General features: G+C 42.1%; 1 pseudogene; it reads right to left on the bottom strand.

The window, feature by feature from the left end:
• Positions 1-10,356: 10,356 nt before the first annotated feature.
• On the bottom strand, positions 10,357-11,332 carry LOC469386 (glyceraldehyde-3-phosphate dehydrogenase-like; annotated as a pseudogene).
• Between the last annotated feature and the right edge of the window lie 5,276 nt (positions 11,333-16,608).

Here is a 16,608-nt window from a genome sequence, read left to right on the forward strand (position 1 = left end):
AGAAAAACAAAGCAGGGGTGATTGTGGGGAGAAAGAGGGTCTTGTTTCTTAGTCAGGGAAGTTTTCTCTGAGATGATGCCATTATGGAAGATGCCCTAATGAGAGGAAGAAGCAAGCCATGTGGATGGATAACTAGGGGGAAGAGCATCTCGGGTAGAGAGTACAAAGGCCTTGGGGCAAGGAGCAGCAGGAGGAAGAGAAAAGGAAGGAGATTTTCCAAAGCAACTAGAAGAGTGAAGTTGTCATTTACTGAGATGGGAAAGCCTATAGGTTTAGGGGCAAAGATCAGAAGTTCAAGTTTTGACACATGGGTTTCACACACTCATTAGACATCCAGGAAGATGTGTTGAGAAGGTGATTGAGATCTGTCTGGGGTACAGGGAAGGGGCCCATACTGGAATTTTAATGTTTATGACTTAGCACATAGCTGGTACATAAAGCCACAGACCAAATGAGATACGGCTGAAGAAAGGATGAGGTCTGAGGCTGGAGCCCTAGGCACTCTCCCATTCAGAATTCAGGAAGCTGCAGCACCCAGCAAAGGAGATTGAGAAGGGGTAGTCACTGAGATTGAAGTACCTACAGGGAAGGATGACTCAGAAACTGATGAAGCAGACTTTAAAGAAGAAGGCGGGGCCAGGCAGGACCAGGGTGTGGTGGCTCACACCTGTAATCCCAGCACTTTGGGAGGCTGAGGTGGATGGATCACTTAAGGCCAGGAGTTCGAGAGCAGCCTGGCCAACATGGTGAAACCCTGTCTGTACTAAAAATACAAACATTAGCTGGGTGTGGTGGCACACACCTGTAATCCTAGGTACTTGAGAGGCTGAGGCAGGAGAATCGCTTAAACCTGGGAGGCAGAGGTTGCAGTGAGCCAAGATCACACCATTGCACTCCAGCCTGGGCAACAGAGTGAGACTCTGTCTTAAAAAAAAAAAAAAAAAGAAGGAGGGGGGGCATCTCTGTTCATTCTTCTTAAGTTTGTTCTGAACCTAAAACCACTCAAAAAAAAAAAAAACAAATAAAAATGAAGAAGAAGGAGGAAGGCCGGATCAGATTTGTACAATGCTAATAGGTCAAGTAAAATGAGAACCAAGAGCTGGTCACTGGATTTGGCAATGTGGAGTTCATTGATTATCCTGACAATGGAGTTAGGGGGATGTGGAAGGATGGGGAGGAAAGCCTGACTGGAATATAGTCAAGAGAAAATGAAGGAAGAGTTGGTGAAGACAGCAAATATAACAACTTTTTCAAGGAATTTTGCCACAATGAGAATCAGAAAAATGAAGCAGCAACTGGAAGAGGATATGTAGGAGAAAGGTGTTGTTTGTTTGTTAAGGGTGGGAGATATCACAGTACATTTGTATGTTTATCTGAATAATCCAGTAGAAAGAGAGAAACTGATGCAGAAGAGGGGATGATGGTAAGAGCAAGGTCATTGCATGGCAGAAGAAGAGACACAGGGCCCAGGTGAGAGCTGGCCTTGGAGAAGAACATAGTTACAGAAGGAGCCTTGCATTGTTAATAGGAGGGCAGACAGCATATGAGGATACAGATGTGGACATTTAGTGGACTTAGTGGTACATATGCGGAAGCTCTCTTACTATGCTTTTATTTTTTCAGGAAAATAAGAAGCAAACCCAAGAGTTAAAAGCAAGAGGGCTTGAGAAGAGAGAAGAATCAGTGAAATAATCTCTTGAATGGAAGAGTGAGTTGACTGAGGAAATCAGCTGGAATTGCCAGGCAGCACGAAGGGTTTGAGATCACTTAAAATTTGATGTTATTGTTGGGTCTTTAAGATTAAGCACCAAACTCCAGACCCCATTTTTCTCTTACCCCTCAAACATGGTCTTCTTTAAGACATAATAACATCATTATTTTATTTGATCTGACAAGCATTTGTGTTGCACCTATCCAAGCCTCTGGTGCAGAGGTGCAGTCGAGGGCACGTTCTCTCCAGGGACAGACTGGTTGGTGGGTAGAGACAAGAGAGAAAGAGAGAGAGAGGGAGAGAAGAAAAGGTTGATTCCATTGGGAGTTTTGCCTTCATCTTCCATGAACAGAGGGAAATCAATGCTCATCGAAGGCAGCAAGCTCCCTTTAGAAGGAAAGACATTAATAGCTGGGAAATGTGGCTTAGATTTGACCTTTCACTTACTGAATACCAGAATTAGACAGGCTTACCCATCCAGACCCAAGCTTCAGTGAACCCTCCCAGACCTCTCCAAGAGAGGCTTCTCTGAAACTAACAGCATGGAGGAAATAGGTCAGGAAATGAGTGGCTCCTTGTAGGCGCTTGTTGCCAAGAGGAGAGAGGCAAGGAAGGTGTCCCCATCTGGTGCAGGCTCAGTTCTCCTTCCAAAGCCACTAATCAGGTATGTTATTCCATCTGGCAGGAGTGCAGTAGAGAAGGGCAAGTGGGAGAGTAGAAGGAAGCCAGGAGTGTGACACTAGTTCAAGTCCCCACATGGAAGAAAACAGCAGGCGTGGGGAAGAAATATTCCCTTTCATGAATTGAAAGTGAGGTCTTGGACCCTAGATGGCTGCCCTGTCCCATGCTTGGGCCTTTGACTCCCCCTCTCCTGCCCCCCTTTATCACTGAAGCAAGCACCAAATAGGTGAGAGAGTGAGAAATTTGAGGGTATAAACACAACATTGATTACCATGTTGGCCTTTGAAATCTGAGCTAACCAACGAAGAAAGTGAGATAGCAAAAAGGAAGTAGGATTAATCAATTGGAGGCTCAACTGAGGTCAAAGAGCAGTTGACTCAGAGGTTTTAAAAGGATTGTGCTGGAAAGATCACAGCCTTTCACATATTTGAAAATTACTGTGATGGTCCTCTTGAGTCTTTTTGCTTGGATTAAACATACTCAGTTCCTTTAGTGGTCCTCATAGGGAAATGTTTCCAGTATATTTGTAAAGAGCATGTTTGCTTTCTATTGAGCACGCTCCGGCATGTGCCTTTGAAAGGGTGGCACCTGGACACTACTACATGGCTTCATCCAGCTGGGGGTAGGCATGGAGTGCCCATCTTCCCGGGCCATAGAAGCCCTTCTTCACCTGGGACAGGAAGCTGAGGATCTCCTTCCTCTTCACTGTTTCCCCACCCTATGAACTCAGCTTGAGCTCTTTGTCTACTACAACCCCTGTATCTGTTTTGCCCAGGTATTGCTGCCAGGTGAGGACTCAACCACCCCATACTCGGGCAGTTGTGGCAGTTTTCTGGGGACCTCATGTGTACCGATATTAAATAGCAAGGATTCGAGGAGTGATTTATCTGTGGGTCATTTGAACTCTTACTAAAATTCTTAATGACATTTTTATTCATTTCTTAATCATTTAGTGTTAGTCTCAGAAGTTTTTGGTGGTAAAGGGAATGTATGTTTACTCATATTTATTTATTCAGCAACCACAAATGTTTACTGAGAGCCTTCTAAAATATCAGTAGTGGGCGACAGACATGGCCCCTGTGTTCATGAAGTGTGCAGCATAGGACCCAAAGAATATCCCTTTGTTTTGTATTTTTGAATAAGGGAGATCGCCATTTACCTAGAGACCTGAACTTATCTATAGGAGTTTCTTCTTCTGCCCTCTGGTTGTAACAGAGGAATTGACTCTCATGTCTTCGAAAGACAGGCTCTTTATTTCTACCTTGGGACCTATCGCCTCTCATTCACTCTTTCTCTCCTGCATCATCCATCCCTCCCTCTAGTCTGGGTGATTCTCTTTAGCATATACATCTGCTCATATTTCTCACCTTCAAAACCCCCTTTCCTTGTCCCACATTCTCCTCTCCAGCTACTGATCTATTCCTTTGTACTTGTTCACAATAAAAAAATCATCTGTGCATAATGTGTCTGTGGCTAGAAAAAGCGGGGACATGTTTGGAACAGCTGTGAGTGTTACAGCAGAGGGCTGATAAGCGAGGAAGAGCACTTTCCAGAGTGCAAGGCACTGACATCAAAGCACTCTGCAAATATTTTGATAGGAGGCAGCTGTGTTATAGCAAAGAGGGCCCTGACCTCCCCTCTCAGAGGACCTCTGCTGAGTCCTGGTTCCACCATCCTCTCGCTGTTGTGATCCTGATCAAGTTACTTAACTTCTTTTGAGCCTCAGTTTCCTCATCTATCAAATGGAAATAGTTGTGGCTCTCTCATAAGTTTGTTGTGACTATGAAATAGGGATGCTTGAAAGTATGAAACAAATGTTAGAAAGTATTGTACAGCAATAATCTCCTTTAAAAGAAAATGGCTAACCCCAGTCTGCCTGGGCGCCCCCGCAACAAGAGCCTGAGCCAATGGCTCCCCTGTTGTACACTTGGGAATGTGATCCCAGGGAGCAGGACAGAGGAGGAGAAGGAGGGGAAGGAGGCAGTCCAGTGCAAATTCGGGTCACTAAGTTGCTCAGGGCTGCAGGCAGCCTTGACCCACACAACCTCCTGAGGAAACTTATGAAATGTGTCTCAGAACTGTCCACCCTGGGAACTGAAAGGGGCAGCATTTACCCAAAGGTTCCCATTCCCATCTATCAGGGGTGGTCCACGAGCACTGACTCCCCTCTCTTCAGGGTTACATACACATAAATGCCAAGTGGACACCACAGAGCCTCAGGGGAGGAAGTGAAAGGTAGAAGGTGTAGGAGGAGACAAGGCCATGTCAGGTTGTACCTTTGAAACTGGCTCAAAATGGGATCCTGGCGCAGTGGCTGGACTAAGAGGTGAGATCAGGAGGATTTGAAATGGTGCACAAGATGCAACCCCATCCAACAGAAACAAAAACCAAAAAAATGATGACGTGACTTGGCTTGGGTATTTTTAGCAGGGATTATGTGCCATCTCTGTAGAAAAAGAGGGTAGGCCTTACACATTAGTTTTTAACCTATTTTTCTAGACACTATGTGTTTCTGTAGAATTAAGGAATGGAATCTCAAATGCCCCACCTGGCTTTTTGCATCAAATTGTAATCAGAGACTGCATGACCTAATTGGAAGAGACCCAGACCAAGATCTTGGGGAAATTGCTCAATGTCTCTGAAGCAGGGGATGGGGAAGGGGGGGGTAAATTGAGAACCTTACTACTACCATCTTTCCTGCCTACTTTCTAGTGTTTTGGGGGCTTTTGTGTGGAAGGGGAGAGGAGGTTCATAAAATAAACTATGAAAAACTTTTTTATAAATGAGGAAGGATTATTATCATTTGGGTATTATTAAGTATTGATGATTAAAGTCTATTTCTCCCCAGGATTGTAGCACAATCAAAGTAATTTGAGTTCAGTCAAGTGAAATCAATAAGCCTAGAGCACATACTTTGTGCCAGGCCCCGTGCAATCCATTAAAGATAAAAAGATGCATTAAGAGGAGGGACAGAGAGTAATGTTAATCCTTGGGTACTAGGCAAGACTGCTATTACAGGAAGAAAAAGAAGGAGCATCAGTGCTTTGCTAGGCAGAACTGTACAGAAACAAAGTTTTGCTTTTTCTTGGGTAAAGTCTTGCTTTATAAGGCCTTTCCCATTAAGAAAATTATAACTACCCTCTTATATGTCCATTTAGTACTTTTGAAATTTTGTTTTCTATTTAATGTATAGCTTTTAAAATCTATTTAACTTTTTAAAATTGATGAGTAGTAGACATATAACTTTATTTTTTTCAAATGGATAGCCAACTTTTCAACACCATTTGTTAAATATCCTATCCTTTCTCATCATTTTGAAATGCTACCTTTATCTTATTTTACCCTTACATGTGGTCTCTGGTCTGTGCCATTGATGTATTGTCTATTCCAGCAGGAATTTAACATTATTTTATTATGGTAGCTCTATAATTTGTTTGATAACTGGTAGGTCAACATTACTCCCATTTTTCTTGTTTTTCTCATTTTATTGATTATTCTTATGTATTTACTTTTCTGGACAGTGTTTATAATTGCTTTATATTCCATTATAAAATCCCATTGGAGTTTTGGTCATGATTTGCCCACATTTTCTAGAGGAAATATTATTCAAAGTTATATATTTAGAATAAGATAAAAAGGAAGTGATAAGATGTTTGAAGAAAATGACAATATGAAACAGTTGTGGAGAGTGGAAGAGCTAGTCCATCAGATTGTCCTGTAGATGGGGAGGCAACCAAGTATTTATAGTGGCATCAATCTGCAGTTTAGGTGATTTTTATCAATGTTCAGCCACTCAGGAGCAGGCGTAAAGAATGATTTGGTTGGTCTTACACTGGGATTGGGTTTGGCAAGACAAGCATAGCAGAAGGAGAAAGGGGGAAAAAAATGAAGGTACTTTTATTTCTTTGTCTTCCTTTCAGTGAAGACAGAATAGAAATAATTGTGTTTTTCTTTCACCAAATAGTAATATATATGAATAAATGAAGAGAGGTGTAACTTTTTTGTTTTGTTGTTGTTTTAAACATCTTTGTATAATGAAAGTGTTAACTTGTGGACAAGAAAGCCAAATTACAACTGAACTTCATACTGTATAAATAATTTGTCTTGTGTGTATATATATATTTTTACCATGTTACACTTGAGATACTTTCTTTTGACAGGAGAGCACTTTTGGTGTAAACCCCTATTTTTTGAGTGTGGATATTTTCCCCTAACATTTTCTTTCTTTGGAACTAAGCATTCTCAAATGTGTTCCCAGGGGAATCTGGAAATGTTGGTGCATATCCATTTGGCAGTTTGGAGATTTGTTAGAGTGTGGGAAAATTCAGAGGTTATTTTCAGGTTATGACATCTGAATATTTCTTTGCAGGTCCAAAGCACAGTTTATTTTTAATACTGTAAAGATACCATAGTCTTGATCCTCATTTTGAGAAGAAAATGCTGCCATCTTTAAAGAAATATAGCTTCACATAAAATCCTGAGTTACAAAAGTGAAGACCTAAAATTCAGATGAAATATAACAGTCTACTAATGTTTCAAATTGCCTACTGGTTTATTATGTTTTCCCTTACTTAGGCAAGTAAAGTTAAGAACTATTGAAGTTCACGGCCATGAGGGCACATCCATGGATATCATAAAGCAGCCCTTTTACATTTTCTCTCTCTGCGAATCCAGCCTTCAGCAGGATGATTAACAGCTTCAACCTGGGGAAAGAACGCAGTCTTTCCTCTGGGGCTTCCCAGACCCAAGATCCTGCCCATCCCCATCACAGCTCTCTAAGCCCGACTGCCTGTGAGGTGGGGAAAGACTCAAAGAAACTGTGCCAGTCCCAATGATACCCAGGGCCCGACTACTGCAGGGAAGCAGAAATGATGCCTTGTAAATTGGTTATAAAATGGCCTTGTCCAAAGATATGTGACTGCTGTTTTCATAGTTCCCATCAGCCTCAGAACGTTCTCCATATTTCTTTCAGCTATGGGAAGCTGGTCTCATGCAATTCTAAATGAGTTGTTGTTCAGTCTAGACTCTCACTGAACCAGAATGTGGTCAGGCAGGGTGACTGCCTTTTTCAAGAGCTGCCAGCAACCTCACATTCAACTGCTCTGCTCATGTATCATATGTATGATTAACCACAACTTATTCCTTGAACTTTGAGGTAAGACAGTGAAAATAAACTTGAACCATCAATGTATTCTTAGCACATACCACCAATTAGAATATTCACATTTCAGATTCTGATTCCTTTTGACACCTCTACTCCTACTCTCTCCATTCAATCATAAATCCAGTCAATTTTACCTCAAAATATATCTCTTATATTCATCCCCCCTGCCATCTATTGTCACTGCCAAGTTCTTGATTCAAGTCTTCCTCACCTCTCATCAGGTCCATTACAAAAGCCTAATAAATAGTCTTGCTCATCCTTCAAAAATGTACAGCTGCTTATAATACCTCTCTGCCTAATAGTTATCTATGGCTCATCTGCCCAAATGGTCTGAATTCCTTCAAGTTCTGGTCCTTACCTGTGTTTCCTGACCCATCTTCTGTCATTCTCTCATTGGTGCTTTGCGTTCCTACCACATAGAACTGCCTTTACTTCCAGTGCTATTCTCTCTGCCCAGAGGTGATATTCAACATATTTAAAGAACAGAAACTGACCAGTCAGAACAAACCCCATGACCACTCAGGACTGGCACACAAGAGCATCCTGGTGAATATTGGCTGATGCTGCCATTTCCAGCACCGTGGCTTTGATTCTTTCCCTGGCATGTCTGCAGATCCCTTACATGGTCCACAGAGGACCTTTGAGTAGGGGCTGGAGGTGAGGGAGAGCATTATTTAGAAAGGTTTAGGGGCTTATACATGATTAACATTTTCAGTACCAATGTAGAGACTGATGTATTTGCATAGTGGGCACTATTTGCAGAACCTAAAATGACCTCTTTTGTTTTTTGAGATATTCTCAAAATAACCACTGCCTCATCTCTGGTTGCTCTGTAAACACTTTTGCCTGCTTCTGTTTCTCAGAATGTAATCAGCAAGAGACATCTACCTCTCACACAGGCTCACCAGCAGATTTGCTTTTTTAACCAGGCTCAATCTTTTCATTTCCATGCTGACTAGGAATCATTACGTCCTGAACTGACCTAAAAGTACAAGGAGAAATTCCAGTATCTTTTCTAACAAAAAGTGAATAATACATGCTTTTCTTAAATCCAAATCATGACTGTTTAAACTAGTCATCACTAATCATATTTCCTGCATCAGCATCCTTAAGAAATTGTTATCAAGTTGCTACTCAATGCAAAACACTAACCTGGCATTGAGGGAAATTTAAAGCAGCAATAGATACAATACCTGCTCTCCACTGCTGTGAAGCTAAGACATGAACAGCGAAGTAATAACTCTGATTTAAGCAGTACATTATGTGTTGCTATCAAATAATAAACACTGTAGTAGTGAAGAGGAGGAAATGACCTGTCTCTCTTCCAATTAGGTGAGGCTTTCTGGAGGAGCTGGGTCTTGAGCTGAGCATCAAAAGATGGGTAGAGGCCAGGTGTGGTGGCTCGCGCCTGTTATCCCAGCATTTTGGGAGGCCAAGGCCAGAGGATTTCTTGAGCCCAGGAGTTCAAGACCAGCCTGGGCCACATAGTGCGATTCTATTTATACAAACCAATAAAAAATTAGCAGGACGTGGTAATACACACCTGTAGTCCCAGATACTCAGGAGGCTGAGGCCAGAGGATAGCTTTAGCCTGGGAAGTGGAGGCTGCAGTGAGCTGTGCTGGCGCCACTGCCCTCCATCCAGCCTAGGAGACAGAGTGAGACCTTCTCCCCCCATCCCCCAAAAAAGGTGGGTATAGTTTCAACAGTGTTCCAGCAGAATAACTAGCATATGCTACGAGCATAGAAAACACAAAGCAAGGTAAAGCAGAGCCTTGACATCAAAATGAGGCTAGAAAAGTAACTGGGGTCACACTGCAAAAAGAATTGTATCAGGAAAGGGCATTTGCGTTTTAGACCACAGGTAGATCCCTTAAGTTTTGTTAGGCAGAAGCTTAACATAATCAAAGCAATATTTAAAAATATTAGGCAGTGGTAGCTGGCAAGAAGAGTGCTGGGAAGTAACATGGCATAATAGAAAATAGCAGGGCCTTAGTACTTAAGCAGTGGGTTTGAGTCTGGTCTCACCACTTTCTAGCTGGGTGGGCTTGGACCACTTACTTAACCCCCAAATCTCCACTTACTCAACTATAAACATGAAGATAATAATATCTGTAGGGCTGTTATGAGAATAATATTTCATATTTATGAGCACTTACTATGTATTCACTCACACTGCACTAAATACTTTACATCTGTGGTCTCATTTAACCCTTATGTCACTTCCTTAAAAATTGTGGTAAAATATACATAACATAAAATTTACCATTTTAACCATTTTTAAGTGTATAGTTCAGGGGGTTTTAAGTATATTCACACTGTTGTGCAACCATCACCACCGTCCATCTCCAGAACACTTTCATCTTGCAAATCTGGAACTCGGTACCCATTAAACACTAACTGCCCATTCACCCCACTCCCCAGCCCCTAGCACCACCATTTCACTTTCTGTCTCTATGAAGTTCACTTCTCTGGGCATTTCACATAAGTTGCATTATGCAGTATTTGTCCTTTTGTGACTAGCATATTTCACTTAGCATAATGTCCTCAAGGCTCATCCATGTTATATCATATGTCAGAATTTCCTTCCTTTTTTTTTGGCTGGGTACACGGGAATTTATTAATGTTATCTGACAAGGTCAGGCTCCCTAGGTCCTTCCCTTTTCAGGGTGTCTGATGTAGAAACAATGAGGAAGGTTGATTCTCAGTGTGGTGGAGGACTGTGTGGCAGGGACTTCCCAGCAACTAAAGGCTTCTCTCTTCCTCTCATGCTGTTGTTGGGGCTGGTGGTCTGGGGGCTCTTACTTCTTGGAAGCCATGTGGATCATAAAGGTTATCGCTTTGTTGCTGTAGCCAAATTCATTGTCATACCCGGAAACGAGCCTGACAAAGAGGCCGTTGAGGGCAATGCCAGCCCCAGTGTTGAAGGTGGAAGAGTGGGTGTCACTGTTAAAGTTGGAGGAGACAGCCTGGTGCTCAGTGTGGCCCACGATGCCCCTGATGGCCCCCTCCGATGCCGCTTCACCACCTCCTTGATGTCATCATATTTGGCTGGTTTCTCCAGAGAGCAGGTCAGGTCCATGACTGACACATTGGCAGTGGGTACATGGAAGGCCACACCACTGAGCTTCCTGTTCGGCTTGGGGATGACCTTGCCCACAGCCTTGGCAGCACCAGTAGACACATGCAGGGATGATGTAATGGAGAGCCCCATGGCCATCACACCACAGTTTCCCAGAGGGGCCATGAGAGTCTTCTGGGTAGCAGTGATGGCATGGACCGTGATGCTGAGTTGCTTCATGATGCCAGAGTTATTATGGATGACCTTGGCCAGGAGGTTAGGCAGCTGGTGGTGCAGCAGGCATTGCTGATGATCTTGAGGTTTTTATACTTCTTATGGCTCATGCCCATCACGAACATGGGGGCATCAGCAGAGGGGGCAGAGGTAATGACCCTTTTGGCTCTCCCCTCTAAGTGAGCCCCAGCCTTCTCCATGGTAGTGAAGATGCCAGTGGACTCCATAACATAATCAGCACCAGCGTCATCCTGTTTGATTTTCGTGGGATCTCCCTCCTGGAAGATGGTGATGGGATTTCCATTTTCAGCCTTGATGGTGCAGTGGAACTTGCTGTGGGTGGAATCATACTGGAACAATGTGATTCCATGGTAGACCATGTAGTTGAGGTCATTGATGGTGATGATATCCACTTTGCCAGAGTTAAAAGCAGCCGTGGTGACCAGGTGCCCAGTATGGCCAAATCCATTTACTCTGGCCTTCACTTTCATCATGGTGTTTCAGGGACATGGCTGGTGCCTCACTAAAGACTGGGCCATCTGTTGATGGGAGGAGCTGAGAGGCTGAATTTCCTTCCTCTTTAAGGCTGAGTAATATTCTACTGAATACTTTACATCACTGTTTTATCATGAGAAAACTGGACTTAGAGGGGTTAACTTATCCAAAATAAGAGAGAGAGAGTAAGAGAAAGAGCTAGGATTTGGGCCAAAGCAATCTGATTCCACAGTGCAGCCTCATTTCCCTTGTATATCCTGATGCATGTAGGTTAAGGGCCTAGCACTGCACCTGGATCAGGATGGCTGTTGCAGAAAGGCATTCTATTGTTTTTGATTATCCAGCACCTCTTCCACAGCTTATCTGGGTAACACAACTCCTCTTTTCCTTGAGGAACTCTGTCTATGACTGTACCCTCATCCCCCCTGGCCACCATACAAGGGGCAGAAAGCTGAACATATTGCCCAGGTCAAGAAATCAGAGCCTTCCTTCCCTCCCCATTGCAGTGACAGATTCAGGAACGGTCACATGGGTGCAATCAGAGTCCTTCCTGGTGCTATGAGGAGATTGTGAGTCAGGAGTTGTAGGTGTTCATTTAAAAAACTTAGCAGGGAGATGGCAAGAAAGGTGGAGTCCTGAGCAATATCTGAGCCGCTGGATCTAGACACGTCTGAAGCCAGTTGTCCCTATCAACTTCCCTACAACGTGATTCCCCGTTTTTGCTTTTAAGCTAATTGGAATTGCATGTCTGGAACTTGCAAGAGAAAGAAACCGACTAATTCACTAGATCAAAAGGCCCTCATGGGAATGAAAAGGAAAAAACTAACAAGAGGTATTGTGAAGCTGTGTGATGTGAAAAAGAGGAAAACATCGAGAGTCTTTCTGTGGTTCAGATACCTGGTAACCAAGAATACTGCTATTACTGAGAAGGTGGAAGAAGTTGCTACTTTGGGTAGAGTTAAACGAGAAAGTTTCTGGTACTCCCAGGAGTCCAGACTACTAGTTAGCTTCCAAAGGTAAAATGCCCAATGTCACTTATGTCTGCTAAGCACTTCATCCTCTTCAGAATCTCAAACTCGTTAGTGTGTCCAAGGTCTGATTGGGATAGGGCTTTTGGACTCTGATCTTTATCCCCAACCCTGCTCAGTAACCTGGTATGAATTCTCCTTCCAAATATAATTTATTCATTAATCTGCTCATTCATTAATTGAACACAGGCTTGCTGAGTGCTTATGTGTATAGAGGACCTATATGCCAGGTATTAAGCCTATATGCCATAGTACCTATATGCCAGGTATTATGCCAGGTGCTAAGAACACAGTGATGAGAAAATAAATATGGTCCCCTATCTTCAAGAAGTTTCTTGAATCTAGTGGAGAAATCAGACATAGGATGGATTATCACCCACATGAATATAATTAAAAATTGTATTACATTCTATGAAGACAATAGAGATTAGTAAGAGGTATATGGGGGGATCTAATTCAGGCAGAGGAGAGTAGGATGATTAAGGGATAGCTTCTCTGGGAAAATAACATTCAAGCTAAGGTCAGGTCAGATGAGGTCAGCACTAAAATGAAAAAGAAAGGTGGAAACCAGAGGTGTTATTCTCACCCAACCATAAGAAACAAGTGATTCACCCACCAGGAATGTGAGACGGAGAGGCTTGAAACTGGTTTCTTTAAAGTGGAGCTACTTAGGGCTCTTAGAGCAGGGACTGGCAAATCAATTAAGTATTGTAGGAACCTCACTGCCTGTTGCCCAGTCACCTCTCTGTGACTCTGCTCATGTATTCATCCATTCACTCATGCATTCAAGAAACAGTTAAGGAATATCCACAAGTGAAGGGCATTGTTCTAAATGATGAGGCTTCAGGAGAAGCAAGACAGCCTCCAGCCCAGCTCTCAGCCAGAAGGAAGAAGTACAGGTGGGCCCGCCTTCAGACAGCTCCAAGAGATGCCTAAGCCTTTCCCTTAGGGAATCTGCTGCACACTGGCATATGTGCATGTTTCATAAGACTTCTATCTCTGGGCCCCAATGCCTAACAGACTGGTACACTTTTTTTCTTTCATAATTCACAGAGTTAAATCTAGTTCTCCCAATAGAGGCAAAGGTCCTCTCTACACATAAAGCTAAGAAAGAGATCACATGTGACAACATGGCAGGCTGACACCAAACACAGCGTGGCTGCCCAGTCCCTCCAGATAAACATAAGGAAAGGTCATCCAAACACAGGAAGACAGCCGCCCCCTTCCCTTTTCCTTTACCCCCTCCCCTTCCTCCCTCTGGCTCCCTTATCCCCAGAGGGTGGACCCAGCCTTTCCCAAAGTTTATTCTAAGAGCTCCAGGCTCCCACAGTGGAACGTGCTGTGGACATGGGAATACAACAGCCTAGCCAACAGGGAGAACCAAAAATATAAACTGAGATATTTAATAGATTTCTGTTCCCCCCCACCACCAAAAAAATTGTGGCAGAAATGTCTGGTACTACTGTTTTGACTGTCCTTGATATGTCAGCCCTTCCTAGAAGGTGGTCTTCTAAAGTTTACCGCATTTGTCAGCAAACACTTTGCAGAGAAAAGTTAAGCTCTTTCTTAGGATTTCTGTGCCACTCACATAATCCACTAAACAAATGCAATAAATGTTAGGGAACAAAGTCCAAAAAGCCTTGTATTTCAAATGCCAGCGATGAGTTTAACAAGAGTACAAGTAACACTAAAACTGAAGGAAAAAAATTAGAAGCCTGAATTTCCTCTAAATTCAAGATTGGAATTTTGTAAATAATCAGGAATCCCAGAGTCCATAAATAGAAAGTCATTTTATCTTTTACTGACATACTGATCAAAACAGTGGTGAGAACATAAGCTTTGGATTTTACTTGCCACTTAGGAGAAAACAACATTAATACTGCAGGATTATGTACCGCGATGATTATAAACCAGCATTTGTGATGAAATGTGCAGTACTAATTTCAAAACAGACCCAGTGTTTGAAAGCAAAGCATAATGGTGACCTTTCTCATTAGCTGTTGCTCAAACAAAGATATGTTCCAGCAATATCCGATGCTTCCTTCCTGCCAGGGCCTCCACCCAGTGCAATTTAAAACACTTGTGTTCCATCCAAACTAGAGCTGAGAATGTGGTGTTGTAGCTAAGCTTCAGTAGCATTGTGTTTATAGTTTATTATTACTTTCTAAGTTTTTTAATGTTTTGTTTTCATAAATTTATTGTCATGAGTTGGGTTTGCAAGATTAAGCATGTGAAACCATGTAAATGAACTCGTTATATATATATTTACTCTTCTACTTTTCCATCGTTCTATTTTTGTGACAAATAGCATTATAGGTCCTTAACCATAAGAACAGAAATGTATCTCATTTCTCTTTGGTGTTTTAATGAATATATTGCAGGCAAAAACAAAACCAAAAACAACTTTTAAGGATCACACCTATCTTGTTTTGTGTAAAATGCTATAAACCCAAACCTAAGGAAAGAATCTGAGAAACCAAAAGAGAGAAATTGAGAGACCACTTGAATACAGGTAATCCTCACGTCTCTAATGTCTAATGCTCTTGCAATCGTTAAAAGTTGAAAATAGTCAAAGCCAAGGCAATTTCCCATGGAACAATAAATAATGAAGAATTTAGATGCTGAACAAAGACCCAATGCTCAATCTCTATAGAAAGACCATAAACACTTAGTACAGCTATAAATTATGTAGACCATTTATATTTTCTATAATGGGTATAATATTGTAATAGAAAAAAATTAAATGCACGTTATTTAAAATAATTTTGCCTCTTTATACTTCTGCAGTATAAAACTTTCTAAAGTATACTTTAGAAAGTATACATAAGTTAGAAAGTATACATAAGTTTCTATACATAAGTTAGAAAGAGCTACATACTAATCAATCCCATGAAAGTGTATTCAGGATGGTACACTGTCACAATCTACAAGAACGACAAGTATTTAGAGTATCAATATTTGCCGCTGAATATTATTTCATTTAACTCTAAAAATAAGCAAGCAAAATTCTTTTTATCATTACCATTTTGAAAATGGCATCTCAGAGAAAATCAATAGCTTTCTCAGAAGGAGCTTTATTGGCTCATGAAACTGCAGTTTGGAGGTAGTGCTGCCCCAGCTGGCTGGTTTTAGAGGTTCACTATGTTATTTGGGCTCCAAGTTCAGCACCTCTAATGTTCTCTCAGCTCTGCCCTTTTCTATGTGGTCATCACATCCTTAGGCCAGCTCCCCTCATTGCTGCAGCCGTTCCAGGCCTCCCATGCTCATACCACACACAACTCAGAGGAAGAGGGAGTCCCAGCATTCCCAACAAGAACTCCCAAGTTCCTGATGAAACATTCTATGTCACATGCCCAGCTCTGACCAGTCAGTTATTGAGACAAAGGAGATGGGTGATTGACTAGCGTAACTCCCTCTGGAACTATCTGCCCTTCTTTAGCAATGTTGCTAAGAATGGAAGATCCCCTTTGTCCCCAAAGAAAATCTGGGCACTACTAAGAAAAAAGAAAGGGGAATGGGTAGTAGAACAGCAATAAGTGACTGCCTACTTCAGAACTTCATAGGAGTTATGAGAATCAGATAACATTATGGATAGAAAGCAGTTTGCATAGTGCCCAGCTCACATAAGTGCTCAAGAAGTGTTAGCTGTTGTCCTTGGAAGCATCACTAGAATGCTGCTTTTTAACGCTCATTAGCCATTACATAAAATATTAAGAATTGAATAATATGTGTGACAAAAAAGTACTGAGACTTTTAAAGAACTAATTGGAACATGTACATACCACGAGTATTGTCATATAAAGCAGTCTTTCTGAGAAAACAAATGAGCTGTCACATGCTGCTGCCAGGCTCAATGTGTTGTTTCACCTCTGTGATGGGTATCTGCAGCTACTGTCTTCTCTACACCCCTATTTTGCTTGGGAAAACTTCCTCTCACTCACCCCTTTGACACTGGAAAGCCTGTCAGTTACAAGACTTCCCTCTCCTCTGCATCCTTTTCCTCCAGGGATGGTCACACAAATCAGACCTGGCCGAAACTTTCACCATTCTCATCCTCCCTGCACTATGTCTCAATAGATGTCTTCACAGACAAAATGAAATCCATAAAAAGCTGTCTGCAAATATAACCCATTTTCTACTACTTCTCTCTTCTCAGAATAACAAAGTTATGGTTCCTATTTAAGTTCCATTCAACTATTTGAGACTTGACTCTCAGTCTCTTCCAATTTGTCAGA

This window comes from Pan troglodytes, chromosome 1, assembly GCF_028858775.2.
Source record: "Pan troglodytes isolate AG18354 chromosome 1, NHGRI_mPanTro3-v2.0_pri, whole genome shotgun sequence".
In the NCBI taxonomy this organism is placed as follows: domain Eukaryota; kingdom Metazoa; phylum Chordata; class Mammalia; order Primates; family Hominidae; genus Pan; species Pan troglodytes.